This window comes from Macaca nemestrina, chromosome 3, assembly GCF_043159975.1.
Source record: "Macaca nemestrina isolate mMacNem1 chromosome 3, mMacNem.hap1, whole genome shotgun sequence".
Taxonomy (NCBI): Eukaryota; Metazoa; Chordata; class Mammalia; order Primates; family Cercopithecidae; genus Macaca; species Macaca nemestrina.
This window is the reverse complement of record NC_092127.1, coordinates 134718818-134731836: the sequence shown is the minus strand read 5'-3', so window position 1 is coordinate 134731836 and position 13019 is coordinate 134718818. Positions and strand designations below refer to the sequence as shown.

Sequence of the window (13019 nt, the reverse complement as noted above, 5' to 3'; positions counted from 1 at the left end):
GCCTGTGATGGGAGGGCTGCCCTGATGTGCCCTAGAGATGTTTTCCCCATTGTTTTCATGATTAATATTCTGCTCTTCATTACTTATGCAAATTTCTGCTACTGGTTTAAATTTCTTTTCAGAAAATGGATTTTTCTTTTCTACTTCATAATCAGGCTGCATATTTTTTAAACCGTTTATACTCTGCTTTCTCTTGAATGCTTTGCCACATAGAAATTTCTTCTGCCAGATGCTCTAAATCATCTCTCTCAAGTTGAATGTTCCACAGATCTCTAGGAAGGGGGTAAAATGCCGCCAGTCTCTTTGCTAAAGCAAAACAAGAGTCACCTTTGCTCCAGTTCCTAACTAGTTCCTCATCTCAATCTGAGATTACCTCAGCCTGGGCATTATTGTCTGTATCACTATCAGCATTTTGATGAAAGCCATTCAACAAGTCTCTAGGAAGTTCCAAACTTTCCTACATTTGTTATATTCTACTGAGCCCTCCAAACTGTTCCAACCTCTGCCACTTACCAGGTTCCAAAGTTGCTTCCACATTTTTGGCTATCATTACAGCAGCACTCCATTCTGGGTACCAATATACTCTACTAGTCCATTTTCACACTGGACTAGTGGACGCAAACATGCCCTTTTTCACATGGCGGCAGCAAGAAGTGCCAAGCAAAAGGGGGGAAAGTCCCTTATAAAGCCATCAAATCTCATAAGAACTCACCATCACAAGAACAGCATGGACACATGGTGTTATGAGAACTATAATTCAAAATGCGATTTGGGTGAGGGACACAGCCAAGCCATATTATTAGCCATGGCAAAGAATTTATAAACCTCAAAAGCAATTGCAACAAAAACAAAAACTGACAAGTGAGACTCTAGTTAAACTAGAGGGCTTCTGCACAACAAAGGAAACTCTCAATGAAGTAAACAGACAACCTACAGAGTGGGAGAAAATATTTGAAAACTATGCATCCAACAGAGGTCTAATATTCACAATCTATAAGGAGCTTAAGCAAATCAAGAAAAAAAAAAACTCCATTAAAAAGTGAGCATAGGACATGAGTAGACGCTTGTCAAGAGAAGACATACAAGCACTCAACAAACATATGAAAAAAATGCTCAACACCACTAAACATTGGAGAAATGCAAATCAAACTACAGCGAGATATTATCTCACACCAATTAGAATGGCTATTACTGAAAAGTCTAAAAAGAACAGATGCTGATGAGGTTGTGGAGAAAAAGGAATGCTTATATACTGTTGGCGGGAGAGTAAATTAGTTCAGCCACTGTGGAAAACAGTTTGGAGATCTCTTAAAGAACTAAGGATAGAACTACCATTCGAACCAGCAATTCCATTACTTGGTATATATCCAAAGGAAAAGAAATCATTCTACCAAGAAGACACTTGCACTTATATATTCATTGCAGCATTGTTCACAATAATAAAGACACGAAATCAACCCAGGTATTCATCAACAGTGGTTTGGATTTTAAAAATATGATACATATACACCATGTAATACTATGCAGTAATAAAAAAGAACAGCATCATGTACTTTGCAGCAACATGGATACAGCCGGAGGCCATTATCCTAAGCAAATAAATGCAGAAACAGAAAACTAAATACTGTATGTTCTCACTTATAAGAGGGAGCTAATCATTGGAAACACATGGATATAAAGATGAGAACAATAGACACTAAGGAATACAAGAAGGGGAAGGGAGGAAGGGAGCAACAGTTGAAAAATTATGTATTGGAGACTTTGCTCACAGGTTCAACTGTCCCCCTAACCTCAGCATCACACAATATACCTTTGTAACAAACCAGCACACGTACCCCCTGAATATAAAATAAGTTAAAAAATTTTTAAAAGTGGTCATTCTTAATATTAGCAATAGCACCTAGAAATTTAAATGAATATATATATATATACATATATATATTTTACAGCAGTGACTAAAATGTAGCATATGTAAAAATAAATTTAACAGGAAAAAAGGTGGAATATAAAATAATGACATAAAAAATAAAACCCCATTGAAATATTTTAAAATTTCTTTAAAATTGAACAGCATGCCTAATTTTTGGAAGATAAATTTTAATAATTTATAGGTCATCTCCCCAAATTAACATATCAATTTAATATAATATCATTTAAAATATGTATATACAAACAGTTCGTTTGGTAAAAATATTTGCAAAGCAGTGACAGGATTTGTTTAGGAATATTATTTTTAAAAGTTCAGAGGAAAGAAAATGTGCCCAGGAAAAGCTAAGAACATTTGTGGAGAAAAACAGTAAGGAGATATGCTTTTTAGGATATCAGAAAAATGATCTATGGCAAATATAATCAAAACAATTTGGTGTTGCCATAGAACTGGAGAAATTGGTCAGTAAACAGAATCAAGGATACAAACATAGATCCCATTATACATGAGATTTTAAAATATGTCAAAAGTGGGTTTTCAATTCGAAGGGGAAGAATGAAATATTTAGTAAGTTATTTGGAAGAAGTGAAGGTTGGTTCACTATGTATGGCATGTGTTTTGAAACTCCACTTGAATTAAAAACCAATGCTAAAATTTTTAAAAATAAAAATCCTTCAATAAAATCTAGAAGACTACATGTCTAATGTAGCAATAAGAAAAATCATATTAATCAACACTGGAATCCAAAATATATACAAAAAAATTAAATATATTGTCTATACAAATATTTTAAATGTGCACAATAAAGTTATGAAGAAAGGCAGCAGACGATATGGAAAACATTTACTATCTATGATAAGCATTAATAATTATAATATTCAAAGAGCATATAAATTGAGAAAAATACTAATATCTCAGTAAAGTGGGCAAGAATATTAATAAATGATTTACATAAAAAGTTCCAACATCTGAAGAATATAAAAATATATTTAACTTCACAAGTAGTTAAGAAATTCAAATTAACAACTAATAACGTAAACAGTTACAACACCTATTGCTGTAAGGACATGAGCAAAGAACAGTGTCATAGTCTTCTACTAAAAATGTAAATAACTGTAGTACTTCGAAAGCAATAAGGCAATATACATTAAAATTGAAAAATAGCTTTGCTCTTTAGACCTGGAGATAAAATAGTTTTTAAATAATTACTTTTATTGTAGCCTTGTTTTATGACAAAACCCAACAAAATAGAAACCTCTGGAAACAAAGTGAATGTTTATCAAAAAGGGAATGGTTGAATTTGTTTCTTATTATCCATATCATGTTATATTACATATAGCCATTTAGAATTGAATTTTATCCATAAAAATCGACATGGAGGGATTTCCACAAAGTAATCAAGAGTAAGAAAACAAGATGTGTATATTTTCTAAATGATGACAAAAAGATTGGTTTGAATGTGTATATATGTGAATGGCTATAAGAGTAGATAAAAATCTAACATAATAGAACCCAGTTAAGATTGGTTACCTGTAACACGGAAGCAGAAGAGAAGAGGTAGACAGAGGCAATTAAGAGGGAATTTTAAAATTAAGAATTAAAAAAGAACATTATGATGTAATTTAGTTTAGGCACTTATACAAAATTATCTCTCTATATATGTATATATTTTCAAAATATATTTTAAAGATGAAAAATCATGCCAATTAAAACAATGGAATGGGTGTTTATGGTTTTAGGTCTAACAATTAAGTCTTTAATCCATCTTGAATTAATTTTTGTATAAGATGTAAGGAAGGGATACGGTTTCAGCTTTCTACATATGGCTAGCCAGTTTTCCCAGCACCATTTGTTAAATAGGGAAACCTTTTCCCATTTCTTGTTTTTGTCAGGTTTGTCAAAGATCTGATGGTTGTAGATGTGTGGTATTATTTCTGAGGATAGGCAATACCAATCAGGACATAGGCATGGGCAAGGACTTCATGTCTAAAACACCAAAAGCAATGGCAGCAAGAGCCAAAATTGACAAATGGGATCTAATTAAACTAAAGAGCTTCTGCACAGCAAAAGAAACTACCATCAGAGTGAACAGGCAACCTACAGAATAGGAGAAAATTTTGCAATCTACTCATCTGACAAAGGGCTAATATCCAGAATCTACAAAGAACTTAAACAAATTTACAAGAAAAAAAACAAACAACCCCATCAAAAAGTGGGCAAAGGATATGAACAGACACTTCTCAAAAGAAGACATTTATGCAGCCAACAGACACATGAAAAAAATGCTCATCATCACTCGCCATCAGAGAAATGCAAATCAAAACCACAATGAGATACCATCTCACACCAGTTAGAATGGTGATCATTAAAAAATCAGGAAACAACAGGTGCTGGAGAGGATGTGGAGAAATGGGAACACTTTTACACTGTTGGTGGGACTGTAAACTAGTTCAACCATTGTGGAAGACAGTGTGGCAATTCCTCAAGGATCTAGAACTAGAAATACCATTTGACCCAGCCATCCCATTACTGGGTATATACCCAAAGGATTATAAATCATGCTGCTATAAAGACACAGGCTACACGTATGTTTATTGCGGCACTATTCACAATAGCAAAGACTTGGAACCAACCCAAATGTCCATCAAGGATAGACTGGGTTAAGAAAATGTGGCACATATACACCATGGAATCCTATGCAGCCATACAAAAGGATGCATTTATGTCCTTTGTAGGGACACGGATGAAGCTGGAAACCATCATTCTCAGCAAACTATCTCAAGGACAGAAAACCAAACACCATATGTTCTCACTCATAGGTGGGAATTGAACAATGAGAACACTTGGACACAGGAAGGGAAACATCACACACCAGGGCCTGTCGTGGGGTGGAGGGAGGGGGGAGGGATAGCATTAGGAGATGTACCTAATGTAAATGACGAGTTAATGGGTGCAGCACACCAACATGGCACGTGTATACATAGGTAACAAACGTGCATGTTGTGCACATGTACCCTAGAACTTAAAGTATAATTTAAAAAAAAGAAAAAAAGAGAGAAAATAATGGAATGAGTAACGTAACTTTAATGAAAAGTAAATGTTGTGCTACTTTTCATTTTAGTTTTTCCTAGTACTCAGATCCAGATTATTCTTTGGAACCAACATATACAGATACTATGGAACCTGAATATATATTAAAATGGTGCAGTGATAGCTTTTTCAAAATTCTTTTCCATATTAAAGGAAAAAATATATACTTATTGGTATTTTAGCTAAGATAGGATCAACAGGAAAGAATTAGAAACAGGAATGAATCATGGGAGCAACTTAAGGTTGAAGTTTTGGCAACCTGTCTGTACCTATAAAAAGATGCAGGAGAATCTAATAGGGAAATGGATGTAAAATTTTCACAGAATAATTATTTGCTGAGTATCTACTATGTGCTAGACTCTGTTCTAGGCACTAAGGCCAGCAATAAATATGAATGCATAGTGTACATCTCTCATGGAGCTTATATTTCATTTTGGGGAATAATATCATTGATAAATGAACACATAAATGGAGATAGTCTCCACTAGCAAGTGGGCTTTGACACAAATCAGACAATACTGTGATGACCACCAGTGTGGAGAGGCACTCCAGACCCAAGATGAAAGGACTTAAAGAACCCCTCCCGCGCAGCTCTGAGAGGCACGATTTCCAGGCAGGGAGAGCATTAGGTGCAAAAACTGTGATTGAGAATGAGCTTGGCATGTTCAAGGCTTGAGGGTCTAAGAGGAGGAAAAAAGAGATGAGAGCTGAGGATACGGACAGTGAGAAATTGTAAGGCTTTGGATACTGTAGAATCTTCAAGCTGGGCACTAATTCTGTAGGTAAACATGAATTAGAAGTTACTAAAACCTAGATAATCAAAATATCAAGAAAAGCAAGCTCAGGATATTGGCCAAGCTCATGCTGATCTTTGATACTTCTGTGTTAAGGGAAGCACAGGGCCACTAGTTTTGAAAGAAGCATATATCACAGAAATTACTTAATGTAGTTTTTCCAGCTGAAAAAAGAGCAAGAACAAAGGGAACTCCCTTAAACAGGGAAGATTTTAGCCAAAGGCTTCTAAGCCTTTAGTAACACTGATATAAATGACATAAATGGCTACCCAAGGACAAAAACAAAGAAAACACTTTGCACACCTGTGGAGGATGGGGAATTCCAGACAGAAGAGGAGATCATGAGTAAGGAGAAAGAGAAACGCAAGGCTGTAAATTCTGCTGAGAGAGTTGTCTATTGGAAATGAGATACAGCATCCTTACAAAGAGTGGAAGGTGTGATCCTAGAGAGACCCCACATTCAGTTTATTATCAGTGTGCCAAGAATGCAAGGACAAGAAGTAAAATGGGAAGGAAAAATTGGAGACTTTAAATGAGACCCTTTTCTTTTTGTTTTCTTTTTTTTTTTTACAAACAAGATTTTGCTCTGTTGCCCAAGCTGGAGTGCAGTGGCACAATCATGGCTCACTGCAACCTCAGCCTCCAGGGGTCAAACAATCCTTCCACCTTAACCTTAACCTCCTGAGTTGCTGGAACTACAGGTATGTGCCACTATGACCAGCTAGCTTTTTTCTTTCTTTGTGTTTGTTTGTTTGGTTGTTTTTAATTTGTAGGCACTGGATCTCAGTATGTTGCCTAGGCTGGTCTCGAACTGGGCTCAAGTGATCCTCCTGCCTCTACCTGCCAAAGTGCTGGAATTACAGGCATGAGTTACCACACCTGGCCTAAATGAGGTACTTTAAAGATTTTAAATGAGACTCCATACTTTAAGGGAAAGTAGGGAATTTGAGAGAAATCCTAAGCACTGCAAGTATCACCTCTTTAAATGTTTACGTTTAGCAAGGAGATAGGGTGTTTGAGACGGCACTCTTGGTAAGATAAAGCAGTTTTTATAAGTCACAAACTCCCCCAAGATATGAGAATCATAAGGTCATGTGCAAGCACTTAATCTAAAATTTGTCCTTATTTCCTTGTATGTTTGCAGGTGATAAATTCTAATATATACAACTATTTGATTTAACTCACATTCTGGTGAGGCTAAATTGAAGAAATATTTATCCTCTTGCTATAATTTTTCTAAATACCTCCTGTCCAAGACAACACTTAAGATTCTTAAGATTAGTCTGTCTATGGCTACAAAATGGCAATGTGGATTGGGACAAATTTTTTTCATTATGGGAAATCATGAAAATAATTTTGACTCAGAATCATATCTATACTATATATTTAAATGTATATATTATATATATATATAAAATGTGTGTATACACACACACACACACACACAAACACATACCACCCAAACCCAACTCCAGCCTGCTAATCTGTGGCGGTACATTTCAAAAAGTTTCACAAATAACTCCGATGTTTCTTACTTCCACTTAGAAAAATCTTCATGAGGACTGTAATATTTATCTCTTCCTAGGTACATAGCTTTCATGTGGAAAGGATCAGTATATGCAGAAATTGGTACTTTGATTGTAAGCTGTTGTTACTACATAGTTGGGAGCCCTGCAGTGTAGAATTTAAACATGTGGACTGGGACACGACATGAGTTCATTATCCTGGTTCCTCAAACTAGTAAACATATTTACTTTGGCAAATTATTTCTGAGCCTCAGTTTCTTTAAACACCAAAAACGGATTGTAAGCTTACTCAATTTCTAAAATCATGAGGATTAAATGAGATAATGTGTATGGTTACAGCTCACTTAAGTTTAGATATTTTGATCTCATTTGGCTTTGGGAAATTATTGATGTTTTCTAAATTTTGTGGGAATGCAACCAGAACTATAATATTCTAATACGTTTGGTAAACCCTCCAGAATTCTGAAAATACGGATCAACTGAGACTTGTCTGAGGGACTAGAAAAAGGCTCATCAGTTCTAATGGCAGTTACTTTAGTCTGCAACTGCCACATGGAACCCAGACTCTATGTAGACACCTAAATAAGACTCTTATAATAGCCCAAGAAGAAAATAGTAAGAAATATACTTTCGGCCGGGCGCGGTGGCTCAAGCCTGTAATCCCAGCACTTTGGGAGGCCGAGACGGGTGGATCACGAGGTCAGAAGATCGAGACCATCCTGGCTAACACGGTGAAACCCTGTCTCTACTAAAAAATACAAAAAACTAGCGGGCGAGGTGGCGGGCGCCTGTAGTCCCAGCTACTCGGGAGGCTGAGGCAGGAGAATGACGTAAACCCAGGAGGCGGAGCTTGCAGTGAGCTGAGATCGCGCCACTGCACTGCAGCCTGGGCGACAGAGCGAGACTCCATCTCAAAAAAAAAAAAAAAAAAAGAAAGAAATATACTTTCATAATATTTGAAAACTTTAAATTTTAAATGGAAATACAGTTGAAAGAGAACCAACATTTTGGCATTTCAGGAGTTATTTTGTTTGTTTCTTTTTTCTTTCTCTTTTCTAATTACTGGTGTGGTGTGATTTGGATTGTACAATTATTCTGATTGTCATTATACGACCTAGCTGGTATGCTTAGCTGTAATAGAATCAAGCCTAGTTTGACATGGAAACCAGAATAGGACATGTCTTGTCATTCGTGTGTGGCATTAAATTTAATATTTATGCTGTCCTGACTCACTTTGCCTTTTTTTTGAGGGGGGGGCGGGGCTAAACTATGGGAAGATATCAAGGAGGCATTCATACTATGCTTGAGGCTCTGGACCTCTCTTTTCCTGGTCTCTGGTACATGCTATAGAAACTATACTGGGAATTGCCCACCTGCAGATGCAGGAGAGACTCCTCTGCTTTTAGCTCGTTTCCTCCCCTGTCACAGGCAGAAATCCCTTTAGATATTTCAGAGATGCGTGCGTTAAAAACATTATTGTGCATCCCCTGTATACCAGACACAGTATCCAGCACAATAGATCATTCTGTTAATTTCTTCTATTAGGCCATTTTGTAGAGGAGATGTTGACGTTATAGAATTTCAGGGCCTTGCCTAAGGGCAGAAGCTCTCAAATGGCAAAGCAAGGATATATGAGCTTTCTCACTCTGGATCCTCTGCCCTCTACCATAGAAACAGAGAAATCTAGAGGGGTGAAAGGATTTTAGAAATCAAATTATAATTCATCCTTTTACATTTGAGGAATCTTAGACATGGAGAAGTTAAATGATTTGCCTGAGGCACAGAGCCAGTTAGAAGCCTGACTGGGAAGAAACCTAATTTCTTTACTTTTAGAAGTCTCGTATTTGAAAACTCCACAAAGCAAGGATACCAGACCATTCTCAACAGCTGTCTGCTGCAGTGACCATTGCATCTTTTTGTATGGGTAGTATATTTCCATTTCCTTCTAGTCTAATGGAGTGAAAGTCTCCCTGAAGCCTTAACGTTCAGTTTCAAGGCAATTGGAAAATTCATTTAAGAACCAATTTATCCATAAAGCTAGAACTTAAAATCAAAGGGAAACAGAGAGGAAAGGAAAATTAACTGTTAACATCAGGTTAATGGTAAGCATAAAATGCACATGTTTAAGGGAACAATTTGTTAAGATTATTAAAATACTATATAAATATTGATATAGTTTGGCCATGTCCCCACCCAAATCTCATCTTGAATTGTAGTTCTTGTAATCCCCATGTGTTGCCGGGAGGGACTCGGTGGGAGGTAATTGAATCATAAGGGCAGTTACTGCCATGCTATTCTCATGATAGTGAGTGAGTTCTCATGAGATCTGATGGTTTTATAGGGGGCTTTTCCCCTTTTGCTTGGCACTTCTCCTTCATGCCATCACATGAAAAAGAACATGTTTGCTTCCCCTTCTGCCATGATTGTAAGTTTCCTGAGACCTCTTCAGTCCTGCAGAACTTTGAGTCAATTAAATATTTTTCCTTCATAAATTACCCAGTCTCAGGCAGTCCTTTATAGCAGCATGAGAATAGACTAATCCAGATATGTTTTAGGAATGTGAGATTATATTTATCCCATTTTCTTTGAATGTGCTTGACAGTTTTAAAATATTTAGCTAAAATAAATGTCCTTTTTTCCATAATAAGGAGGGTAGTATTTTACAAAATTATTATTTTTAAGTATCTGAAGCTTCAAGGCATGAAGTTGTCCTTATTTTGTGTTCCATATTACAGCTGGAAATCCATTTTAATGCAATGCAGTCAAAAGGTTTATAATATCACAGAGGCATTTGCATGGAATTCTCATAAAAAATCACACAGACACACACACATGCACACACACACACACACACACAGCCAAAGAATAACTACAATAAATAAGCTGATACTTCAGGAAGAAATCATTCATTTGTTTATAGTGAATTCATATTTATTCAACCTATAGTCTTTGGCATCTGTAAAAGATAGTATTGGTGAGCAGTATGATTTATAGGAACTATGGGATAAAATAAGCATACAAATAAAACAACGAATTTCTAATATATAATTTTAGATACTTTATAATGTGTTCACAAAATGCACCAAGAATAAAACTGCCAGATAAAACAGACAAATAGATAGATGAAGCAAAAATAAGTTTAAGCCTCAAATGCTCTGAAGTTTTCTATAGACGCGAAGAAATCATGGCTAGTAGAAAGATCTTACTGGGGTGTATGGATTTTGGAAAAACAAATATTGAGGAAAAGAATAGGATAGTGATATATTGCTATTTTCAAGCAATAAAGAAAGCACATTTTTGTTATTACAATAGCCAGTCTTTAATGTTAATATGTGTCTTTAAATTCAGTGCAGTAAGTACTGTTACTGCACTATTTTGCATCACTGTTTTTTAAAATGATCAACCTATAGACGTTTTTAACAGATGAAATATTCTAACTGAATTCTGCATACAATTACCATTCTGTTGATGATAATGGCACTATTTTTGAGCATGTTATAGCCATTTTACAAATTCAACCGTAACTTAGATTCATCATTATTATAATTTTACTCAATTTATTATGGTTTAATTAGAAATCCAGACGGAAACAAAAATATGTCCTTCACAGTTTACAAGCCATTGATTTTTCCATACTTCCTCTCATTAATTGTTACCACTTGGAAGTTATTTGGATGTGAATGGAATTAGAAATTTAGATATACATTTACAACAACTTTGCATATTTGGATTAAAAAAAGTAAACCACCATCTTAGTATAATTTATGTTATAAATAAGATTTTAAAAAATAAATTAATATTTCAAAGATCTGCAGTCTAGCTGAGGGGAAATGGGAAATGAACAAATGTATTTTTGGTTTTTAGTTAGTAGTTCTGTCTTTAACTGGAATGATAGCTTGAAGCAGATCATTTTCCTCTCCTCCAGACCCTAAATTTGACCTAGGGCAGCACTGTTGGAAAATGCCTGATAGTTTGGCGGAAGAACTAAAATGGTATTGTCTGGAAACCCTATCTCACTCCCGGAAGGGGATAAAACCTATCCAAACGCCTTCAATAAGGACTCTGATGTCCTGGACGCAGCTCGGAAACCTCATTTTAGCTTTTCTAGCAAGTGGAAATGCACAGGATGAAGCCTCAGATACACAAAGATCGTTACTCAGAAGCATCACGGATGAAAACAGTTTAGAAACTCGCTAGCTTCAAACCGGCTAAGGAAATTCAACAAAGTTACAATACCGCCTTGGAGAGGATTTGGGGGAAACTCTAAGGTTAAGAAAGCGCCCCACATCCCTTGACCAGGTCCCTGCTCTGCAAGCCTGGGGCCACAGCCATCTGTGGTGCAGACATCCAGGGCAGAGAAGTCCCCCAATGTCGGGCCAGTGACCAAAGGGATGCCTGTGTAATTAGGAAGGGATTTGAAAAATCCAAGGTGTCAGTCCCCAATCGCTAATATGTATCATCAAGGCAAGCGTTAGGCATTAGAGAGGGATCGCGCCCTTACGCGGGGGCCCCCAGCCAGACTGGCCCATGCTGTTACCTCTCCCGGCGAGCCCTGTCGGCGGCGGGAACCAGAATCCACCAAGCCGGTCCGCAGCAACAGGTTCTGTCCCTGATCTGGCTCCAGCTACTTTTCGCGGTCTGGCGGCTCAACCCCAGCAGACGTCTGTCAGCCTCGGGCTCCCTGCTCCGCTCCAGGCTGCCCCGCCGCGGTGCAGGGCGCTGAGTGCTCTGCGCTCGCTCCCCGCCTCCCTGTCCCGTTAAGATAAGACGTCACTCTCCAGGAGGCACCAGCTGGCCGCTGGGGTTCCGAAGAAACTATTCATATCCCGCTAATGGGCACCCAGGTACATTCTTGTGAAACTCAGAATCCGAGTGCAGCAAAGAAAAGGAAGCGTCAGTATGACTAGCATCATCGCCGTTACTTGGCTCCAGATCCTGGACAAGTGATTTAGCCTCTCTGTGCCTCAGTTTCCTCGTTTGTAAAATAGAGATGATGATGATATTAATCAGAGGGGTCATCTGAGAATTATCTGTCTACATGCAAAAGTGCCTGGAATAGTCTTGTACAAATTAAGCATTACACTAAATGTGAGCTATCATCATCTTTAAGGTTCTAATGGGACTGAGAGGTTCATCGCATATTGCAAACCCTCCCTCTGTCTGAAGCAGACCCTATTCTTTGAGTCTTTGCAAAGACCTTTTAGCTTGCAAGCAAACCCCTCTGAAATTCTGGAAATTTATTCACAGCATAATCAGAAATGGAAGGGGGAGAACCCTGGGGAGACTCACAATGATCCTAATAGGACTATCTGCCCAGTTGGGTCTTGCTAATAGAGAGAACATGACTAGACTTTAATGGATTAACTTAGAGATTTATACAGTTACTGAGAAGGGGATAATTAATGGTGCTTCAAGCATGAAAAACCTGTGAGGAGCCTATTGGAGCTAATCTCACATGAGTACCCTAGGTTTGTGAAGAGTTGGTGTATAATTATTTCCGATCCACACAGAGGAACCAAGGTTTAGTGACTTGTCTAAGATGACAGAACTGGTATTTAAATGAAAGAACAGCTCCAGAAGCCAAATTCATTTCTTTATCTACTACATTTCTCCACCTATATCACTGGTACATGTGGGATACAGGGAAAAAAAAAAAAAAAGCCTATGGTGAGACAGACCTTT

General features: G+C 37.2%; 1 protein-coding gene across 1 annotated transcript in view; it reads right to left on the bottom strand.

The window, feature by feature from the left end:
* Nucleotides 1-12062, bottom strand: part of LOC105477318 (neuropeptide FF receptor 2) — a 98625-nt gene extending 86563 nt beyond the window's left edge. Inside the window, exon 1 of the mRNA XM_011733780.2 lies at nt 11875-12062. The gene's annotated coding sequence lies outside the window, so the exon portion shown is untranslated. The remainder of the gene's footprint in view (nt 1-11874) is intronic.
* Nucleotides 12063-13019: the final 957 nt, after the last annotated feature.